This window comes from Pleurodeles waltl, chromosome 5 (genome assembly GCF_031143425.1).
Source record: "Pleurodeles waltl isolate 20211129_DDA chromosome 5, aPleWal1.hap1.20221129, whole genome shotgun sequence".
Taxonomy (NCBI): Eukaryota; Metazoa; Chordata; class Amphibia; order Caudata; family Salamandridae; genus Pleurodeles; species Pleurodeles waltl.
The window spans coordinates 1,033,908,791-1,033,926,255 of record NC_090444.1 but is presented as its reverse complement, the minus strand read 5'-3'; positions in this window follow the sequence as shown (position 1 = coordinate 1,033,926,255).

Genomic DNA, 17,465 nt, shown 5'->3' with positions numbered 1-17,465 from the left:
CCACTTTTCTCATCAAACTATATTATCATTACTTAACAGTGCGATTTTGGTCAATTAGAATTTTTTTTCTTGTGGCTAAATTTAGGCCTAGAACTATTGCTGGGTTATCATACTATTTGAGTAAGTGCATCATTTCTTCAGTGGGGTTATAGACAATTGTTGCAATGACATTACTTTTATAACAGTCGTAATGTTTGCTGTTGACACTTAAACTATAAATTGCAGTTTATTTAGGTCTGATTTGCACTTTTTTGCACTTTTGCGCTTTAATACTATTTATTGCTGATATTGTTTATTAATGGCAAAACGTAGTATTAATGCAATCCTGATAAAGAGCAATCATGTTTTGCAATGATGGTTGTATAGGTGACAGATTCTTTTTTATGATATGTAGTTTCCCTATTTTGTTATTCATCTTGCTCAAAATAAAAAAGCTACCATGGGATGAAATGTGACACTGGGGGTTTGCATCGGAATTTTGAATGCAACATCTTCAATATGAGTCCGTATCTAAATGCCTCTTGGAGTGCATTAGATGGAACAATATAACTTACACGGTTAGTCACGTCTAAGCAGACTCAAAGGACTCTAACTTCACACCACAAACTGGTGTTCATCCTCAAAGGATCCTATTTTTACAGGTACAGCTTCTGTGACAGAGCTTGCTAACTGTTTGCACCACCTACAACTTAGATTTGATTTCCCGAGAGGGATAGGTTGGGGTCCTCTGCTATTCTCACAGTAGAAATTTATGTTACAAATAATTTCACTGAATTATTCCAGTTAAACTACGGGGTGATGGCCACTAAGATAAAAAAGCTGCTATAGAGGCCGATCCTTCTGCCTCTAATTGGCAGGGTAGCTTTAAATAAAATATATGTTCTCTTTAAGTTCCTGTTCCTTCTTTTGAACCGCTCCCCTTAAAATTCCTAGTGCTTATTTTAAAGAATTAGATACTATCATTAGAAGTTTTGTATGATCCAAGAAACAGCCCAGTGTGAAAATGTTTTTTTACAACTCAACGTAATCCATGGGGTGGGGGAGGGGGTGTTTAGCACTAGTGCACTTTCAGACATTCTATCAGGCTGCATTTGTTGATTCTATGCTTCAATGCAATGAGTAGCAGTGTCCACAGCTTATGATATTTTTTTGTTAAATTGTATGATTACAGAAAGCGAAATTAGATTACCGGTTTTCTTGCACACCGCAGAATTCCCCAAGAAAACAAGAAATAAGGTAGTGCTACTCTAACATCAGATATCCAGGTATTTTTTAAAGCTTGTGGTGTCCCAGTTTGCCTGCCTGTATCCCACTACAAGATTGCAAGATGTCGGGGCTGGCAGTATCTAAAGGAACTATATAGATATGGAGTTTGGGGATTTCTATAATGGTAGTTTTCTTAAAATAGATATGTAGTAATGATCGAGGATACTCGCGTGTTAGTCCACCTCATTAATGAAACCAAGCTCTCAGGAGTCGGAAACTGGTACCATTTGCTATAGCCGTATGCCAATCAGATACTATCAATTCAATTTTATTTATTTATGTTTTAGAACTCGATTGAGGTCCACATAAAAATAAACAGAAAAACAATACTTTTGTCTCTATCACTCTTTACACCTAAAATCTAGTTGGACATGTTTAAAATGTATACAATAAAAAGTTCTTTAAAAGTGCTCAGCAATACCTTTTCCGAACTTATAGTTGCACACTACTTTGCTCCTATAAAAAAATACAAAAAATAAAATGGTGCAAATGCGCGCATCAGTGCAATTAGAGCATCGTTTAGTGCAATTTAAGCTCAATACCATCCATTTTTGACCTAAAAAGTGCAGAGTGCAAAGGTACAAATGGAACACTATAAATTAAATGATGGAATACAATATATATGCACACAGGCAGTCTAGAAAATTGCCCATCTGCCCATAATACTGCAAATATAGATGTGCACAAAATGAAGTGTTCATAGACCAAACCCAATTTGTCCTTATGTGCATCTTACTAAGGTGCTTTGCTACAAAAGCCACGTATGTATCATGGAGTTACAAATGAATGAGAACGTCAATTGCCTTGTTCGACCTCACCACAGAACCCCTCATGTAGGCATATGACAGATAATATTGCCCAATCCCTTATGGGATGTGGGTATAATAAGGTGCATTATTATACAGAGACCACCTAATTATTTTATCTCAAACAGCACCCAATGCCCCTTTACTTATAAATCAATAAGCCTGCTTTTCAGCATATACACTTAGAATAAATATAAGAAACATTTGGAAAAAATGAATTTTTTTAAAACAAAATAGTTCATTAGATGGATCATACAAGGGTAGGAAGAACTCAAATGCAGACAACAAAGAGTGCTGAAGACAAATTGGTTTTCGCCATTTACACCAGAATGAGGCAAGGGATGGGCAGACAAATAAGACGTGGATTAAATCTTGGGTTTCGGCAAGGCAAAAATTGCACTCTTTAGCTGTACCATGCCATTTCACCAGTAGCGTATTCAAAGGGAGCAAACCCTGGTGAAGCACCATCCAAAAGAGCCTAACTCTGTGTGGAATATTCCATGTAATATAAGGTTGTGTTTTTGTTATTGGTAGGGTATTTACTAAATTCATAGAATAATTTGTTTTTTGCAGCTCTCAAGGTCTAGCTGAAAACTCAATGCCCACGTTGCCTGCTTTAGGTTAAATTTCAAGTGCAATGGAGATAGATCCAGGACCAGGCTTCAGTCCAGCTCCAACCTTTCAAGAGCATAAGAAAAGTTCTTACAAAAGGAGCATTTGGCCTTACTCTTTTCTGGAAAGAGTTCTTTCCTTAGTACAGATCGTATGGTGTTTTCCTCACTCCTTATAAGTGAAGCGGCCAAACGTATAGCCCCTGCTAATCCTTGAACGTATGCACTTCAGAGCACCATTTCCAGCCTTAAGGCCGACACTGAAACAGCGGTGCAAACAGACAAGAGTTTTCTAAGGATTTTTTCTTCCGACTGATTCAGAAACCCCCATTTAGAGATATCTGTGAATTCCACACCATACAGAAGGGATGCAAGAATTTTGACTCAATATACTGATAAGAGATATGAAAAGTGCCTTCTCCTTGTAGCTGTATATAGGGCCCCTAGACCTCTTGCCTGTCAGTCGGCCTTTGATTCATTGGAGGCAATGTGAGCAACATCACTAAGGTTCCCACAAACTATTTTTCCTAAAAAGGGATATGATTTCACTATTTTCAGTTTTTGCTTTCCCAATGACCTGTGGAAATCGGGAAAAGTCATCATTTTTTTCCCCCAAGAAGCAGAGAACCTTACATTTTGAGGCGTTGATCTTCAGGAAGTGGGATTCAGAGCATTTTGATAGGAGCTAAAGACGTTTCTGTAGAACTTTAGTGGTTAGGTCAAACATTATGATGCCATCAGTGTATAACAGACAACATATTGGGTACCCCAATCCCTTGCTCTGAAACAGGGAAGAAGGAAGATCTGAGATATATAAGGAGAAAAGCAAGGGCACCAGTAGGCAACCTTGCTTTTACCCATTCAGAGTGGATATCTTATGGACTAGACCTTAATCACCCCCTAGAAGGATTCTACACCAAGTATCGGAGTAGAGAGCTATAACTAACTCCAGGAGGAATAGAAGCATCCCCATGCTGGCCAATTTTTCCCATAATAGATCTCTATCTACTTTATCAAAGGCAGTGGAAAAATCAATGAGGGCAGCATATATCACCCCGCGTCTCAGTTTCATGTATTTTTCTGAGATAACGTGTAACACATCAATTTTGTCCAGGGTACTATACCAGGGGGATGATGTTATTCTCCTCTGCCCAAGAAGTAAGTCTGGAAAGCAGACATTTGGTGAAAATGTTACCAACTGCGTCCAAGAGGGCGATCTGCCGATAGTTGGCAGGACAGTTTCTGTCGCCCTTTTTATATAAGGGTACAATGATACTGCCAACCCAGGAGGGAGGAATGCTTCTAGAGAGGCAGCATCTTCTGAAGACCACATATAAAGTCTTGCTCCAAGAGCTATTGTCTTGACTTATTACTGAGATGGGAACTTCATCAGGTCCCATTGCAGCAGAAGAACATATAGAACGGATGGCAAAATCTATCTCTTTTATTGAGGGAGGGATAAGAGAGTGCGTCCCCTTACTTTCAGGGTTCTGGAACGGTTCAACCCCATTTGAAGCATACAGCAAGGCGATAAATTCAGACCAGCGGGATTCAGTTATGGCGACAGGTGATGGATAGATTCTAGACCCATAGCCATCACCCACCAATGCCCAAAACGCCTTGCTTGACCCTTAGCTGCTGCTTCCCAGAGATGGATCCAAAACCTATCCCCAGATTCTTTTGCAAGGCGGGCCTTCAGACACCTCGTTCTCCGGCCAATTTGTAACTCCCAAGAAGAAGAGTTAATTAACAGCTGCTACATAAATGTGGAAAAATGTTGCAGTTCCATCCCCTCTCAACTAATCAGGTCAGCAACCACAGATACTAACATCGCCGTTAAGCCTGCAACCCTTTCAACATTCCACTGTGTCCTCCCTGTCTTTTTATCAAAACTCTGAGTTAACCCACCAAACTTCCAGGATTCCATCAGTGGTATGTGTGTTTCTAGAGTAATAAAATGTGAATTATGGTCACTGTGGGGGTGTGTTTATAATCCTAAGATCTTCCAGTAGACAGTAGGAAGAATAACCAACCACCAAATAGTCTAAGATTGCCCTTCCCCCCAAAGATATATGTGTGAAAGAAGTAGAAGAATCAGAAGAAGGCCTACCACTGGCAAAAATGCAATCGTTTTCTTTAAGAAGGCTGAGAAGTTTCCCTCTTTTGTTTTTATTGAGGGGGGGGACTGCAAGCTGGAATTCGAAGCACACTTTCTCCCTCTGCTTCATGCATTAGGCATAAGGCATGGCTGGATATTTAGCAATTTACATCTCCCATTAGTACTATGAATGGGGGGAACTCACTGTCTAAGGCATCCTCAAGATAGGGAAAGAACTTCTGTAACAAAAAACATAGGCTTCCTCAGGAGGAACATAAACATTAATTAATACCAATGGTGTAGAGCCTCGCACAGTATATGCAACTGAACGGTTAAGGCCATAAAAAGATTACTGGGGTCTTTATAACAGTATAATCCCATTTAAGTGTATTGGACAGTAGGCAGGCTACCCTCCCTTTGGCATGCCCCCTTCGAGACGTCCTTACAATCAATAGCAAAATAGTCATCCCATAACACATCCGAATCTGACCAAGTTTCCTGAAGGCAGATTAAATCAGGGTTTATTGAGCTAAGGTAGGATAGTTTTTCACTGCAAAATTTTACCCCTGCTGCATTCCAGGAAATAATTTTTAAACCTCTGTTAGGTAGAGGGTTGGGGCGGGAGCATGGCCCCCGCACTTGAGTTAGGGCACCACTTGTCCAGAACATTAGTGACTACTTGCTTGGGTGCAGATTGTAATTCCCACAGTAGCACCTGCCTATCATTCCCTATTAGGGAGCCTTTAAGAGCCTGTAGATCTATTCTAGATCCAAACACTGCATGTTCAGTACATTTAAAATGCTCAGGAGGTAAGAGACTATTAAAGACCTTATTCACTAACTCATCCCCATGGGAAACAGTGTGAGACAAAACAGGTACAACATCAATCCCACTATACTACCACCAGAGCTGATGCAAAAGGTTTACCAGAAAACTGATTGCAGGTTTAATAGTAAAGAATGGCAGTTTACAAGTGAAATAGGGCACAGATCATTAAGAGCTGTAAAATTTTAAAACAATGGCATTTTTATCAAGATGGATAGCATACTATACACCACTCGGGTTACATAGGATGTTTCCATCTCTTCCTGACCAGTGTTTTAGGTGTAATGCAATCGACAGGAGGGGATGATTGCATTCTTTTTTGACTGTCCCAGCCTTCTGCAATTTTGGAGTAAGGTCTTCCATACACTTAGAAAAGAATACCCAGACTATGATTTCCCTGACACCAATGTTGGTACTGTTTGGTTCATCGTATGAGGTATACCACCTGTGTAAATATCAGCAGTATTTTATTTTGATAGCCATTGTGATTGCTCATTCGCTGATTCTGCATTGTTGGAAAACAGCTATGGCTTCGTCGTATCATCAATGATTTAGTAAAATGACCAGGACTCAACCTTTCAAAGAGGCGTTTCCCAAGTGGGTAGCAGCTCTTCAGAGTTTCAAAGCAATTTGGGCGTCTTTTCCTATGTCTTAGTTTGTATCGATTTGTATCACCAGCATGGGTTTCTTATCAATCTATGTGAGGCTGGGATATTCCACTATTGTTATGAGTTCCAATCAGCAAAAAGTCCTGACAAAATGTGTTTTTTATTTAAGAATATAGCACTGGTCAATGAGAATTGTTTTGGTGTTTGTAAATCTCGTAGCATTGATTTAGAGAGTTAAACATGTTTTATTATGTTCCCAAATGTAATGATTGGCACTTTGTTTAGCACTTATTTGCACATTTTAAGAAGAAAAGCTATGCTTTCCTAGCACACTTTCATTTACACTTCCTAGCACTACTGCACCTACAGAATGTCTAATGGTCCACTTTTCTCATCAAACTATATTATCATTACTTAACAGTGCGATTTTGGTCAATTAGAATTTTTTTTCTTGTGGGAAAATTTAGGCCTAGCACTATTGCTGGGTTATCATACTATTTGAGTAAGTGCATAATTTCTTCAGTGGGGTTATGGACAATTGTTGCAATGACATTACTTTTATAACAGTCGTAATGCTTGCTGTTGACACTTAAACTATAAATTGCATTTTATTTAGCTCTGATTTGCACTTTATTGCATTTTTGCGCTTTAATACTATTTATTGCTGCTATTGTTTATTAATGGCAAAACGTAGTATTAATGCAGTCCTGATAAAGAGCAATCATGTTTTGCAATGATGGTTGTATAGGTGACAGATTCTTTTTTTATGATATGTAGTTTCCCTGTTTTGTTATTCATCTTGCTCAAAATAAAAAAGCTACCATGGGATAAAAAAATTGACATTTGGGGTTTGCATCGGAATTTTGAATGCAACATCTTCAACATGAGTCTGTATCTCAATGCCTCTTGGAGTGCATTAGATGGAACAATATAAGTTACACGGTTAGTCACGTCTAAGCAGACTCAGAGTACTCTAACTGCACACCACAAACTGGTGTTCATCCTCAAAGGATCCTATTTTTACAGGTACAGCTTCTGTGACAGAGCTTGCTAACTATTTGTTTGCACCACCTACAATTTAGATTTGTTTTCCCAAAAAGGATAGGTTGGGGTCCTCTGCTATTCTCACAGTAGTGTGGGTAGCACGAGTTTCAACCAGAAATGACACATGGTAGCCAATAACGTCACCATCAATTGATGGACTACTTTGGTATACCTCTAGGGATGCACCAATCATGCATTCCTTCTCCCTCCAGACACCATCATTGTGACCTATTTGAAAAGTACTCATTATCCATAGGAATCATGGGGTATTGATTTGATTCACAAAAGTATGGGTATTTGCATTTGGAACCTAATTTAAATTGGGGCTGGGGAGACTTGTCCTTTTCAGTGGTATCAGGGCTTGCAGAACCTGCATTGTCTGTTTCTGGGGCACATTAGAATTTCACATTTTCCGGACATTGGATCTTCTGGGTCTAAATCTGATTACTTCCCTGCATTTGTACAAAACCACCATTTTGCATCTGATTATTATTCAGTTTATCAGGACAGACCCTCTTCCAATAGCCTAATTTGACGCACATGGGACATGGATTAGTTCTCTTCAAAACCATCACATAGACACCTGTACTTGGGTCAATTGGAACACCATGTTCTCTACCTTGATGCTGGAAACCATTAACTCTCGGCATCTTCAGCACTCCCTGCTGATAAACTCCCTGCGTTCCACCAACATTCACTTCACTGTGTATTCTGACTCCTTTGAATTGCCTTCATCTGCATTATCATAATTTCCCGTTAACCTTTGTCTGCTTTGATTTCAATTCCTTGCTTCAATACTTTGCATAGTACAGGATTTCATCAATCAGTTTGTTCTGCCAACAAATCAAATGCTGATCATGCAATTTACCTTTGGTTTCAATAGCTGTACAAACCTGAGTACAGAATGTCCCATATCCTTCGATTCAATAGCCTCTGTACCACTAAAATATTTGAAAGCCTGCAACAATCTCTCATAATAGGCATGTATTGACCTCTTAGATTCTTGAGTCGTTCTGTCCATTTTCAGCCAATCAATACCTTTAGGTGACACCTTTTCCTTCAAAGATGCAATCAGTTTATGATACTTACTCATCACAATTGAGATGAAGCTTTTGTTGAACAATGTCTCATAGGTTCTTTGTCAGGCCAATCAACTGCCAATTTGCATTCAGCCCACAAATCACTTTGGAACAACAATGTCAAACAACGTATGCTAATGTTCCCACAACACTACTGAAAGTTTCAAAAATCTCTCTACCTGTCTATACCATTCCGTACAGTTCTCTCTCAATTTTGGGAATCATTTGCAAAGGACAGAATGTCACCTCTTCTCCAGGGTACATGAACAAATCCTCCACTTGAAATATCTCACACAAGAAGCATGTGAACATCATCTTCACTCTTTTCTGCTCTAGTTGGAGGCATTTCTGTTCTCACTTTTTTTTGATCCATCTTCTTTACCCATCATCCTTCCTATCTGTCTAAATCACTCCATTTCCGAATACAAGCAAGTAATTCCCTAATCTGTAATTTCTTTCTTGAAGCTCTCATGTTTGCAATGTCTTGATTTTTGACCTGAAGGCAATACATTTCCTGTAATGCTTTCAACTTGTCCAAACCCATTTCATATTTCTGGGCTAAATCAGCTAATCTCTTGTGAATGTCCTGTACATTTTGTAATGTAATTTTATACAAACTGTAGTTTGTCATCTCTATATGCATCTAATTGAGCTAAATCAAGTGTTCCTAATATCATCTCATTCAACTTTAATTTCAATCTGGAGACATCTAGTTATCTTGCTTTCTCTAGGACTTGAGATATTCTTCTACTGAGTCCTGAACTGCCTGCTTCATGTTGCAATTCTAGAGCTCTTTCTGTTGGCGTGTTAAGTAGTATCTTGCCTCTGGAAGAGTTTGAATTTGCATGATCTGGGGTATTTGCAAAATACATTTCTGAAGCTGAAAAATCCATGAATAACCTTCTGATATGGGTACTAGAACCAACATTCTGGGTACTAATATCTTGGGGAAAGCAAAATGTGGGTGATCCCTCTGGAAATTGTGCATTACGAGCAAATCCTATTTGTTTTGTAGTTGGGTTTGCATTTGAAGTGTGTGTAGGGGTTATGTATATTGGGTCTGAAGGAAGTGTTATGACTGCTGAGTTATTCGGATGAATTTGGTTAACTGTGGTATTGTTTCCTATAGGAACAGTTGGAACTGCTAATGAATGTGCATTATTTCCTGTCACTACTGGTCCATACAATGAACAATGGGACCTATTATCAAACGAACTGTCAGTGCACCTGGAGTAGGCAAAACATTTGTATTCTGAAGAATAGTTATCCCTATATTCTGTCCTATCTGATGAACGTTTGGTTCTGCTGGTGCAGAAGGGATATCAAAAGTCCCATTTTCCCAAGCCTCATCTACCTCAGCTGTTTTCACAGTGTTATATGATGGTAGATGATTCAGCAGTAGCTAATTTATGAACTCATCATCTGAATCACTCTCACAATATCTTCCTTGGATAAAGCAGGATACAATTTAGTTATTTTAATAATTTCAGCTCTCCAAGCTTTCAGTGATTATCCCAACTAGCCTCTGTACAAGTTCTCGCTGCTTTCTCATTCTTCCCTTGTACTTCTCTTTCTGTCTCTGATGTGCTATGTGTTCCCAAGTAAGTGCCTCACATTGTGCAGGTCTAGGAGGTTGTTACATGTCATATAATATTTACCTCAATTTTTTAATAATTCTCACATTACGGGCATGATTATGACCTTGGCAGGTGTGGTATTCCGTCACAAATGTGACAGATATCCCGCCCGCCATTTTACAAGTTCCATAAAATATAATGAAACTTGTAATATGGCGGATGGGATATCCATCATGTTTGTGACAGAGTATCCCATCCGCCCAGGTCGTAATCAGGCCCGAAATGTTCCATAACGTGAGAATGCTAATGCACCCTCCTTATCCATAATTTTATGCCGCTGCTCAAGCCACAAACATGCATGAAAACCTATGTTTGATAGTACATGATGACCTGGCATACCTTTAGGTGTAGTCTCCACTCCCTCTCTAACCAGAATAAATGTGTTGCCTTTCATTATACTTTTATACTTTTCAATGCCTTCAAGAATTTCATTTTGCAATCAAGTTTTCCACAATTTACTTTTCGTTTACAAATCAGGAAGTAACTTCTCCACCTACAATCCTCTATTCAATATTTACAACCAACACCAGTGTGACTCTCTGTGATGTAGTCGACCAATACCCTCGCAACTTTACACCAACCAAACTTATACCATCAACTTCACTCCTTGCAGAAGCTCACCCTCCTTTACAATTTCTCTTGCGACCACTCTCTTACTCAAGCCTAAATGCAAAAGTGTAAAAAATGTGAGCGTTTTCACCAATAACAACTTGTCTGCTCCACTAAAGGTTCAGAGCAGTCATTCACTTCAAAGACAGTTCAGAGCTACACTTTCTGACTTAATCCCACATTCACTCACTTTTGAATGAGACTCAACCAGCAGATTTCACTTAGATTGATACAATTCCTGCCTGTGCACTCGAGATTCACTTATACCAACCTGTCACAATCACACAAAAGAATCTCCCTTAATAATGGTACTGTTGACAATGTCTCATGACCAGCACAGCTTACAAAACTGAGAGTGTCTTCTACACTTGCATGGTATCCCGGGATCTTAGGCCACAACGGACCCATTAACCAGTCAACTTCTTAACAATAAACACCACATTCACACAACAGATTCAAAATCTCTGCAAAACACTTCTCAATCAACTCACTTCACCATAATCTTAGGCATAAACAATGCAAAGGGTTGCAACAATGCTTGGACTCCATTAATCCTCGAAATGAACCATGGGCTTAGAATTTGGCTGGGTCTGGACATTTCCTTCAGGGGACACTCTAGATTCACTATTTCTATCTTCCTGAGGAACAAACCATCCTCTGCTACCAGCTTTGAGGGAGCATTTCCCTTTTATGCTCTAAACTCAGTTGGCAAACCTTTGAATCCTGGTAAACGGGTTGCTAGAAATAGAAAAAAATATTCAACATCAAAATTTGCACAGTGTAACTAATTTGGCCACATACTGAAAACCCAAGTCAGAATAATGTTAAAAGGTTGTATTACAAGTTAATGGTCAGATTAATGTAGACAAATCACAAAAACACACTGCAAAGATACAGAATAGCAATTGGGTATCCAAAGTGTCTGAGGCATTGCAGACAAACCAATATAAGATATACAAGGAATTCAGAAATGGCAGAACAAAACATTAATAAAAGAATCTGGTGCTCATAAAACAAAAGCTGGTGTAACCTATTACACATTAGTGCAATCTATAGTCATCTAACTAAGTAACATGTGGACAATCAAGAATCTCCAATAAAACCTAAAGCATGCATATGTCCCAATCTAAAGGACAAAAGAACTAAGGAAATAACATCAATAAAGGACAAAATACGTTGGAAAAATGTAATTGGGGGAAAAAGTAACCCACCAATGAAGGTAAAAAGCAGGCAAAAAGTGAAGGTGTTAGAATATTAGAAGCTCGGTCAAGAGTCCTCTTAGAGAATCAAAGTAATAGCCCAAGCCATACTTAGCAAAGCATTTAGGGAAAGGGCACAATAAAGGTCTGTATTTCTTAAAGTCCAAGGGGAAACTTCTACTCCTACTGCCATAGGGATCTGTCCTGTAGGAGTCTGTAATTAATTGGTGTAAGACCTAGTTAAACTGTAATTTCAATTAGGTAACACCTCCTCCGATTGGCTCATACTGGTGTCACCTTCTGTCATCTCACGGTGTAACTTGCAACAGTTTCTTACTTTCCCAAGACCATCCTGGGGAGGTAGCCCTCCTTAATCTCATGTACAACTATTGCAACAATTATAAGTAGCACCATTTACTTCTTCTTGAGGTCTCTTTGTGTACATGAAATGTCAAATACACCTTGTAAGTTTAAACATCATGTTACAGTTAAGTGCAAAACTAAATAAAACATCAACAGATGTAAGTAAATATATTGGAGAACTACATTTCTTCAGTGTTAATCAATGACATTTAGTATAAATGCAGAATAAACTGTTATCGTTTTAGGGGTAAACACTCTTTAATAGCATGGGGATGGTTTCAGAACCACCATAAATGATTACACTTCAGTTAATAAGGTTATGCCACCTGGTTTTCATCTACTACATAGTGAATAAACTCTTATTATATGATTCAAATGCACAACTTTACTGTTAATACACTATTAGTTCATACCGTTAATTTGATAACATGGTCACACTTAGATCAACTTTGCAATGTCAGGGGTGATAGCAATCAGCGCTATTCCAGCCCCTTTATTATTGTGTCTGAAACTTTGGGTTACTCCCCAGGTCAATGTTTCCCAAGAGGCATTCGAAGACTGTTTGAAATCAAGTAATATGACTGCCATTCCCTGGTTAGCATCTGTTATGAACACTTTTGTGACCTGTGTTTGAGCCTTCTTTCAGAAAGCATTGGTTCTGACTCTATGGAGCTGGTTAAACAAAGGTTCCTGGCTGACAGAGAGGAGGCCAGAATAGTTAAGGCACTGGATCTTGTTTCAATTCTTCAATATTTGGCTATTTTTACTACTTCAGGGATGAAACTATATTTAACGTAGATAGTGAGCCCTGAGCATAGGTTTTATCTGACATGTCTAAGATTGAATATGGTCCACTTTTTAGTAGCATTTCAGCCACCACCCCCCCCTACCAGCACTGCCCTCCCAGCAGCCCCTCAGCCTTCGCTCCGTGCCCGCTCACCCAGGAGGGTGGGCATCACCTTCGCCCCAGGCACCTCAGCCCCTGCCCCTGTCACCTCTGCTGCCCTCAGTGAGGAGGCCATTGACCTCCTCAGGTCACTCACTGTTGGGCAGTGCACTACACTACAGGCACTAGGACTCGCACCAGAACACCCAGCACCACACCCCGCTCACCTGCAATCACCACCCCCACTACCATTTACACGTCCCCTGTGTCCTCTCCCAGTGTGTCTGTGATGCCCCCCCAAAGTACACAAACGCGGGCACCCACACACCCAACATCCATCTACCTCACGACAGCCTCCAGTACCTGACCTACACCCAAATCACCTAAAGTTACACCTCCTACAACCACCTCCTCTTCCTCCACTCCCAGACCCCCTCCAGCTACCCGTCCCAGTGTTCGTCAGAAAATCTTCCTCAGCAACGTTGACCTCTTTCCCACCACCCCCACCCCTCCAATTCATAGGTCCCGTAGTAGCACCTCAGCCAAAAAAGTCAGGTACCAGTGGTGCGTGTTAAAGGTGTGTGGAGTGCACCGGCCACCAGGGCAGCCAGCGTGACACGGAGCCAAAGCACTGCCAGTCCACCCCCTGTGAAGCACCTTAAGTTGGAAAGTGGCCGACGGGAGAGGGTGAAGACTCCTGCTGGCAAAACAGCTCACAAGGGTCCCGGGGGGAGTGCCGAGTCAGCTGTGACTCCTCCCAAGGTGGTGAAGGGGCAGATGAAGTCTCCAAAGTCTGGTAAGAGCAGCACGGCAGAGAAGGCCGCCATCCTCCCCGCCGGCCAGGACGCCACTGCCAGCACTGTCGTCACTGGTCCGGAGACCACCGCCGGAGTCAGTGCCCTGGAGGGCAGCAGTATCATCACTGGTCCGGAGACCACCGCCAGAGTCAGTGCCCTGGAGGGCAGCAGTATCGTCACTGGTCCGGAGACCACCGCCAAAGTCAGTGCCCTGGAGGGCAGTAGTATTGTCACTGGTCCGGAGACCACTGCTAGTGTCAGTGACCTGGAGGGCCCCGGCAGCCACAGCCCCGCTGGGCACTGAGGGACCGTCATGCCACACACCACTGCACAGGTCAGACACAGCAAAGGCAAGCACCGCTGAACAGGGCAAAGACCGCCATGGTGAAGACTGCTGAACAGGTCAAAGACCGCCATGGTGAAGACCGCTGAACAGGGCAAAGACTGCCATGGTGAAGACCGCCGAACAGGACAAAGACCGCCCTGGCAAGGCACCGCTGAAGAGGTCAGACACAGCAAAGGCAAGCACCGCTGAACAGGGCAAAGGCTGCCATGGTGAAGACCGCTGAACAGGGCAAAGACCGCCATGGTGAAGACCGCTGAACAGGGCAAAGACCGCCATGGTGAAGACCGCTGAACAGGGCAAAGACCGCCATGGCAAGGCACCGCTGAACAGGTCAGACACAGCAAAGGCAAGCACCGCTGAACAGGGCAAAGACCGCCATGGCAAAGCACCGCTGAACAGGTCAGACACAGCAAAGGCAAGCACCGCTGAACAGGGCAAAGACCGCCATGGCAAGGCACCGCTGAACAGGTCAGACACAGCAAAGGCAAGCACCGCTGAACAGGGCAAAGACCCCCATGGCAAAGCACCGCTGAACAGGTCAGACACAGCAAAGGCAAGCACCGCTGAACAGGGCAAAGACCGCCATGGCAAGGCACCGCTGAACAGGTCAGACACAGCAAAGGCAAGCACCGCTGAACAGGGCAAAGACCGCCATGGCAAAGCACCGCTGAACAGGTCAGACACAGCAAAGGCACGCACAGCTGAACAGGGCAAAGACCGCCATGGCAAACCACCGCTGAACAGGTCAGGCACAGCAAAGGCAAGCACCGCTGAACAGGGCAAAGACCGCCATGGCAAAGCACCGCTGAACAGGTCAGACACAGCAAAGGCATGCACCGCTGAACAGGGCAAAGACCGCCATGGCAAAGCACCGCTGAACAGGTCAGACACAGCAAAGACACGCACCGCTGAACAGGGCAAAGGGCGCCATGGTGAAGACCGCTGAACAGGGCAAAGACCGCCATGGTGAAGACCGCTGAACAGGGCAAAGACCGCCAAATCAAGCATCGTTAGCCCATGTGCAGCTGGGACAGTGACGGAACAGGGACCGTCATGGGGAGCGTGATGCACTCTGGGCACCATTCCCCCTCCAGAACCAGTGGAGACCTGCATCCACTTTCTCTGTCCTTCACAGGATGAAGCACTCTGGGCACCAGTCCCCCTCCAGAACCAGTGGAGACCTTCATCCACTCTGTCTGTCCTTCACAGAATGAAGCACTCTGGGCACCAATCCCCCTCCAGAGCCAGTGGACACCTGCATCCACTCTGTCTGTCCTTCACAGGATGAAGCACTCTGGGCACCAGTCCCCCTCCAGAACCAGTGGAGACCTGCATCCACTTTGTCTGTCCTTCACAGGATGAAGCACTCTGGGCACCAGTCCCCCTCCAGAACCAGTGGAGACTGTTATCCACTTGAGAGACTGTGGCTTTGCACTCCCCAGGATGGTACAGTGGGCAAACCACCCACTGTAGAGACTTGAGAGACTGTGGCTTTGCACTCCCCAGGATACTTCAATGGGCATGGAGCCCCGTCGTGGATCTGGCGTGGTGCTGTAATCCGGCTGAGGTGCCCCCCCTTCCCTTCCCCCTGAGGTTCCTGTTGTATTTCTATCTGATGCCCCTGCAGTGTTCTCTCCATTTGTGGACAGGTATCTAGTGTGGGCCTCGCCCATGCATTGTGGGCCCAGTGGTCCACGGACATTTATATGTGCATACCTGCAGTACTAATCGTGATGTATGATTTTCGATTGTTTTTATATATCTGTATATATTTGGTTACTGTATTTTGATACATTACAATGGTTGAACTCATTTCCTTTTGTCTTTGCATTCTTCCGGGGGGGTTGGGGGTTGTTACTGTACTGTTTGGAAATGCATTGGTGTGTAGTGGGTGAGGGTCGGGTGTGGGTGTTGCGTGTGTGTGTCCCTGACTTTTGCCTCCCCCCTCCCCTATGTCGTAGGTGCAGTACTCACCGTTGTCTTCGGCGCCTACATTGCTGGTGTTCGTAGAGGAGCATGAAGACAAGCGCAGGGAGTATTTGTAGCTCGGGCTCCATGGTGGCCTCCTTCCTCATGGAGTATGTTGAGGTGAGCGTTTTCCAATTGCAAAAGCTGTTTCCGCCGTGTTTTTATCCACAGTGAATCCGCCCCGGAAAAGGTGGCGGATTGGCGGGTTGTGATACTGTGGGCTGTACATTGTCTTCCGCCTGTCTGTTGGCAGTCACCGCCGCGCTGCTTGTCTGTACCGCTGTGGCGGTCGGAGTGTTAAAGTGGCTGTCTATGTTGGCGGTTTCCGCCATGGTCATAATTCCCTTTTTTTGTCCGCCGGCCTGTTTGCGGTATGACCGCAGCTTTAACACCGTCCGCCAGGGTTGTAATGACCACCTTAGCCTTTTGGAAAAATATATTAATTATAAAAAGGGTTGAAAGTTATAACGAGATAGAATACATTTAAATAATTTGTTATTCTTATCTATTTATTTCGTCCAATAATTTAGCTTCCTTTCTCTCTCTTGTTTCAAGATCAAACATATAGTTAGATGAAGAATTTATTCAGTGAGACATACTCTAGTTTATTGAATAGTATAATAAACTGTTTAACACAATGTTATAACTATATGTTTTTAACCAAATCATTATTTTAACAAATCACTATGTTTATACTGACTATGATATCCAGAATGCCTCATTGTGGGCAAGTTGGATTATCAGTATTTAAGAGAAAGAGTGGAAGGACTTGCTGACCATGAACAAGACTCTTTTCGAGTTGAAACGCGTTGGTAGTTGCTAAATCCTATGAATGAAGACTGTAATTTTGGTGCTTCTTGGAGTGCAGTGAATTCCTTCCTATTTTGATATATATATATATATATATATATATATATATATATATATATATAACCTAGTGGTGGTTGACAGTAGGTAGTTAGTTAGGACCATTTTTCCATGTGGTAATTTCCTGCTTTAGTTTCAATTTGACTGGAAAATCTCGTAAGTACATCATTCATCAAAGCCTAAATCGTTCTCTCTCTCTCAATCTCTCACTTTCTCTCTCTCAGGATTGGGTGGCTAGGGTGGTTGACCGCAGGGACTGGCCGCAAGCCCTGCAGCCAACCCCAACTGGCACGGCCTTTCGTGTGTGGTGCAAGGTTGGATGGTTATAGGGGGTTGGCCAAGACTGGTTGGAATAACTTATAGTCATAAAAATTACTATGAGTTTGAAAAAACTGAAATTCATTGAAAAAAACAAAGGTTACATTACATAGACATTATAGTTAGGAAATAGAATT